This window comes from Coptis chinensis, chromosome 8 (assembly GCF_015680905.1).
Source record: "Coptis chinensis isolate HL-2020 chromosome 8, ASM1568090v1, whole genome shotgun sequence".
NCBI classification, from domain to species: domain Eukaryota; kingdom Viridiplantae; phylum Streptophyta; class Magnoliopsida; order Ranunculales; family Ranunculaceae; genus Coptis; species Coptis chinensis.
The window spans coordinates 30,034,990-30,041,649 of record NC_141463.1 but is presented as its reverse complement, the minus strand read 5'-3'; the positions used below and the strand labels follow the sequence as shown (position 1 = coordinate 30,041,649).

General features: G+C 33.8%; 2 long non-coding RNA genes across 3 annotated transcripts; both read right to left on the bottom strand.

The window, feature by feature from the left end:
- Positions 1-1,173: 1,173 nt before the first annotated feature.
- Positions 1,174-4,302, bottom strand: LOC147480998 (uncharacterized). Of its 2 annotated transcripts, XR_015205877.1 has the most exons (3): positions 4,170-4,295; positions 3,041-3,095; positions 1,174-1,311 (listed from the first exon to the last, which is right to left on the bottom strand). It is a non-coding gene; the product is annotated as an uncharacterized LOC147480998 (long non-coding RNA). The 2 variants fall into 2 exon arrangements; XR_015205878.1 differs by lacking the exons at positions 1,174-1,311; positions 3,041-3,095 and adding an exon at positions 3,975-4,020 and having other exon boundaries at positions 4,170-4,302.
- Positions 4,303-4,317: 15 nt separating this feature from the next.
- LOC147480997 (uncharacterized) lies at positions 4,318-5,954 on the bottom strand. The gene is made up of 3 exons (XR_015205876.1): positions 5,530-5,954; positions 5,344-5,424; positions 4,318-4,479 (listed from the first exon to the last, which is right to left on the bottom strand). It is a non-coding gene; the product is annotated as an uncharacterized LOC147480997 (long non-coding RNA).
- Positions 5,955-6,660: the final 706 nt, after the last annotated feature.

Sequence of the window (6,660 nt, the reverse complement as noted above, 5' to 3'; positions counted from 1 at the left end):
TCAAACCTTTCACTTTCACCAAAAATTCCTTACCTATTTATTAAACCAAATAAAAGAACCTACCTAAGTGATGAGTATGAGAAATAGGATGAAATGTGGAAAGAATAAAGAGAAAGACTTATCCCAAATAAAAGTTAGTTACTTGCTTCAGGAAAGAAAAATAGAATCATGTTTTTAAGCCATCTAAAAAAAAAGATATAATAATAAAAATCCATTAGAGGCTTAAGAACAAGGTTATAAAACTCAGTTAGAAGAAGGAAAGAAAACAAGGATTTCTCTAGTGTAAATATATGAAGACCCTATTCTCTCATACTCGTAAATTTTGATTATCCATTTCCATTTTCTTGTACACTATCCACCTAAGCCCCACAATACCTAATAAAGACCTCTAGCTCAATTAGGAGTAGGGTGGTGTGATAATAAGTAGTAGACGTGATTGATCGACATCGGCTCCTCTGACTGTCATTGAGATGTAAGGAAACGTGTGCCCACTGGACACTGGAATTAACAAAACCTGAGTGGAAAATTTTTGAGTGAATTTGTGTTTCAACACATACCTGTGAGAACCCATTTAGGTATGCTCTCCAAAGGATCCAGAAACAACCCTGCTAGTACATTTTAATGAAAAGTTCACTGCACGAATAATCATATGTAGATGTTTTAATTATTGAATACATATTAACTTGAGTTTCAAAGAAATCAATCCTCGTTCCCTGCTAAGGAGATGTATAGATATCTGAGATTAATTTAGGAAACGAGTTTACACATCGAAGTCGTTGTAGTATAAATGAAGTTTGTGAGTATCTTTTCCTCGAAAACTCTCACGAGGGGCTATAACTTCGTCCCACTAGGGAATTCCTAGTGGTTTAAGGCCTTGTTGCATATGGTCAATGCAACCGCTCTCTTGAAACAAGAATTAGTTAGGACTACACATTTTTTGCCACTTATCTATTTTAGTGTCTCTTCTTTGCTTGAAGACAAGCAAAGTGCTGTTTGGGGGTAGTGTGATAAGCACCCAAAAGTGTACATTGAGACATATAAATTTGGTTAATTATGTGTTTAATAATCATGAAATAAATATGTTTTCATACTTTTGCAGGTATTTGCATAAAGCACGAGGAACGGCGTATATATGAATTCTTCCAAATCTGCACAGAAGCATCAAACTTCCAAAGCTCCTACCTCTCGAACCAGGACTCCGAATGAGACAAGAGAGCTGCTCAGACAATCAAGGCGATGAACTCTACGCATAGGCGGGGAGTTGTAAAACTGCCCAAATACCGGACCGCCACTGGACTGCACATGGACCCACTATGCGGGGCCACAAGATTGGATGAGTCATCAATCATGGAGCATGTCAAGACAAAAATAATAAATTATTGGTGCAAAGTTGACACCTTGCATGTAATAAATTAGATTAGGTGTTAATAGTGAAAAAAAAAAAGGCAAGGTGTCACTTTGTTTTAATGTGGTGGATAAAAATGAATTAATGTGGTTTGATGATTCATATGGGAGGAAATGAGATTTCTCTCAAATGAAGAAGAAATTAGACAAGGGTGGGGGACACTCCATTTACTCCCTTGACTTATTTTCCTTACATGGCATTATTTTAGTTCCTTAGTGAAAAAAATCATAAGTTTAGTTTTTAGTTTTTATTAGAAAGCTTGTAATAGTTTTAATGGAGAAAATACTTGTTTTCTTCTAGAAAATAAATAGAAGTGAGTTTGATTGTTTATCTTCTTCCTTTTTCTCTCTTTCTTTGTTTCTCTAGTTTAAATTCCTTGTCTCAAGGATCATGAGCTAACTTCCATTTTGGGGAGTTAATCCAACTCATGTGAGGGAAAAACAATTGTTGTTGGTTTGGTAGGTTTTTAGGAAGAACAACTAACTCTACATCCTATCCCAAAATGATAGTTGGTGTAGTGTCTAGTCAGGAATCAAGCAATGAGCTTAGAGATAAGTCATTGCTTGGTTTCACTTGCTAGCATGTATGAGCTCTTTAGTGAGTCATACATGCTAGGGATCAAATATTTTTTTTCATTAGGGACTTGTCTATGAGTCTAGGAAGAATCAATAAACCTTTTCAAATCAATAAACTAAATGTTAGTTTCACATGAGGAGGATTAACTCTCCACCTTTTTCTTAGTAATTTGTATTTCGTTTAAGTGCATGATTTCAAACTTTAATGTTTTTCTAAATGTTGTGTAGGAAAGAAAACCTAGCATTAGTATTATAACCTTACTCCTTAGTTCCCTTTATTGTAACAACCAATTTGAAGTTGTCCTAGACTTTAGGTTGGTTCGAATCCTTACTTTAGCTTTACGAAAACGAAAATCGTGAGTAAGGAAATTTGAGTTGCTTTTGTACCAATTTAGAGAGTTCAACCTCTAAGTAGTAGTAAAGAAGCATATATCAATATGCAAGAAAGGAAAGAAATTAAAAGAAAAGAAAAAATCTAAATATTTAAGGAAAACATTAATAAAAACAAACGTAGTTGCAAAACACTATGCTCTGCACTACCAAACAAATTAGTCTATGCCAGAAAACAATGCAATACATGTTCTTTGGATGGTCTTGAACACATGTTTTGGTTACTCATAGCACCCCAAGTACATGTTGGTATACCTTAGTAGATGTTAGATGAAAATGAAATAGATGAAATATATTATAGAATCATTGGAATCATTAAAACAGGTAACAAAAATGAGATTCTCAATTCTTGAGTTTATTTAAGAATTATACTATAGAGTCATATAGCTAGTATCATAGTATGAAAACTTGGAAGAGTTAAATAACAAAGTTGACGTATAGATTTCACCACTTGAACATAAAATACCATGACCATTTCAACGGTAATCTCTAATTCTTTGGTGTGAGAGGAGGGGAACTAACATTCAGGTATTTTGGCTGTGAACACTTGAATATATGAAAATTAATAAAATATTCAATGGTTATACCACAACATAAGGATGTTATGCATGGTTAGTAGAACAAAACACCATACAAAATGATAATGGACACGAAAACACATATACATTACCTAACCTTGCTTCATCGATCAGCAATGGTAGCACAAAATTATTTTCAACATGTGCCTACAGATTTCCAATTTTGGTTTGTTACTGCATATAGGACATATATTTGACACAAATTTGAAACGAAATCAACAACAAAGTCAGCATCAAAAGTGCCATTATGTAAAGTATACGTGAATCACCAAGTACAAATCTTATATTTGTTGGAAGCAAATCATCGAGTCAGAATGTCGTATTTTTCACCATATCATTGAATTTCAAAATTTCTTGAACAAGGATGTAAGAGATAGAAACCACAACATAGTTGAGAGAATTTCAGAAAAATTATTCTCTTATATGGGGATTAGATGTAATAAGTGTAACAAAAATGTCAAGGCACACACTACCTTGCTTTTAAAAAGTACAGTGCTGCTGAAGATCCAAATAAACTTACTACTCTGCTAAACGTTAAAGGGCGACACATGAAAATTTGTTGAGAGACTGCTGGCCCACTTTTTCGCACATGTTTCTTGGGTTTAGAGGCAAATCGATCAGTGGCAGATACATCCTTTCTGCAATTCAAGCAGTATATCATCCATCTTTAAAGTCCACATAGACTGCTCTAAAGATTCACTTCTCTAACCATCCATCTTTAAAAAAGAGCTAGTGCTCTAAATTTTCAGAAAACCCTATTGGAGAGGCAACCATTATACACTTAAAATTAACCTTCTTTCATTGCAACCACCAATGAACTGCTTGAAACTCTTATTCCTGGTATTTTACATACTTTCTATCACCATGATACACTTGGTTCTAATCTACTTTTATTTCTCAAGCCAATCATCAGCTTCAAGCTATATAGATTGGGAGTTTCACCTTGTGCATAGATTGGTCGAAATTTTCAGGCTCCCCCTCGTTGAACTCTTGGTAACTCGATAAGGGATTCTTAATAACTCAATAAGGGGCAACTTTGAAGTAGCTTATATACACATATTGCCCACATTATCTGTTATGAAAACCAAATGGTTATTGTTCTTTATTCTAGCTAAACAATTGGTACATATATTTGTTAAAGGGCAGAATGAACAAAGAATAAAGTAGCCTAACACCACACCATATACATTTATGATGGAAGATTAGAAAAAAGAAATTTACGTGGCTAGAGTCTAGTCCTCACTAATTGATCTTTGCCTGTACAAACATCGAGTTCCCCAATGAGATCACTCTACCGCTCGTGCTTGTTAAATGCTTCTCCAGCTAGTTCCATTTTACCATTTGTACTTATAAATAAATGAACTACCAGTAGCAACTTGTTAGCTCAAGATATTGATATACAATCCATCTTTTGTCCAATGCAAAATAGAGCTAGCACTTAACAAAAAGATACTAATGGGAAAATTAATTTCAGCCTAACCTCACTATTGGAGTTAATCACAACATTAACTTCAATGTTCCAAGAATTTCCCTGCCACAAACAAACAAACAAAAAACAAAATCATGAGAAACTAATGGGTAGTAACGATTGGTAAGACATACCAAAGAAGAGAAGGCCTTAAAGTAAAGTGGAAAATATATATAACAAAAGATGAACCAGTTTTATGTACCCAGTGTAGACAAAATCTCCTGCAAACAAAACGTTGAAACGGCGATCATAATTTGAAGGCCTTCCGTAGCCTTTGAAATGATGACCTTTTATAGTTCATTCCTAATACTTCTATAGTGAAGATAAAAGCAACGAAAAAAATTGACAATAATCCCCGAAAAGGAGCTAGATCAGGCTAACTCAAATTGGTGCAATATAGCAAACTATACCCAAAACACATTAAAGTGTAATTATTAATAAGTGCAAAACTTTCAATGCTGAGAATAATAAGTTCTAACTAAAAAATTATTGTTTACCAAGAAGAAGCTATGAAGGTCCAGCGCCACAATTATAGTATATATGATATAAAATCCATCGGAACACTAACCAGCTAATGCGAATCTCATGTATTTTATGAGAAAATTAGTTCAATTAATATTTTTTAACCAGATTCCAAACCCACCTTTTGATCTTTTGATTCATAGTGGAAAATGAGTTTGCAACATTTTCCTTTAATGAAAAGAACAATCATATCCTTTATGCTACATTCCCAGAGTAGAACAATTTTTAACTAATGTCCTCCAACCTATAACTGATTTTATCAAGTAGGTATTAGTAAAAGCCAAACAACCATCTTAGTTATTTCTGAGCATATATAATTCAATTGAGAATGAAAATCCTCAAGCAACTTGGTGATTGATAAAAAAAAAACCATTATATGGATCTAATTGCCCCAAACGTTCATACCAAATTCATGTAGAGATAGGCAATTGCCAAAGCCATCAAAGTGAACCTGCAACTTTAAACCCGTATTTCTGCAGCCTTCAACTAAGAAAATAAAAAAGCCATGTCAATTACATGAATGGGGTAGTATGAGGAAATACAACAAAAATCAATGAAACATGCATGGCAAATATAAAATTAACAACACACCTTTATTCTATGCATATATGAAGAGCGAACCCAAATTATACTGGGGAAGGGGTTTGAGGGAGCGGAAAAGGTTAGGGGCTGGAGAACCTAATCATTGGCGTCCTCATTCAAATTGAAGTGACCTCACTCTTTGTACCCATCTTCAATTTACTCCAATAAAGTTGATTAAACCGCTTGGGATTTTCTCCTTCAATTGGGGACTGAGGATTGACTATTGAATGAATATGAGTGGTCTCTGGGTTTTCAGTTTGGGAAAGAAATGAAGGGTCTACGGAAACGGTGCATTCTTCATTATTCTTATTGCATCTAGGAGTTTGTTCTTTGTTTCTTTTTTTTTATAGGACGAAGAAGAAAGCGGTGGAAGTTGTAGAGGACGGCTTGGAGTCGAGCAGCTCAAAAAAAAAGGTGTTTTATTGTTGTTGGAGGAAAAGCCCGGACGGACGCCGGATAGGCTTAGAAGGCTAAAAAGTACATATGTTGAATGGGGTTATGATAAGAGCGCGGTGGAAGCCTAGCTCGCCTACGCCTCTATGTGATGGCGGCTAAAGTTAGGCTTGACAGCTGGGGTGCGCCTCTTTAAAGGTGTTTAGATATATGTAAAAGTGAAGATTATCGGAAAAAAAAATAAAAAAAATTGTAAAAGTGAACAAATTGCTTAAAAAAAAAATCATCGACAATATAGAATTTCAAAACGAAAAATATAATTTTTATATATTGACAATATTATACATAATATCTGCGAAGAGTAAAAGTTGTTCACAATTAAAAATATAATTATATATGTTTTTGGGTGTTAACTGATTTGAATTTTTTTTGTTTTCGATAAAAGAATATTGTTTAATGAACTGATGAACAACTTGATTTTGGTTAAGATACATCTTACAAGAAAAAAACAATAAGAACGAATCATGAAAAGAAAAATATTATCATCAAATTGATTATGAAGAGATGGAAACAGAAATAACGATCACGAAAGAGAAAGTCGCGAAAGAATCAAATGGATATAGAAAATACATTAATCACATATCTTATCGTTAAATTGATGATGATTAAAAATGGAAAACAAGTTTTTCTCGTGATTAAAATGTATAATTTGTTCTAATAATCAACGATTTGTAAATCTGATAAAAA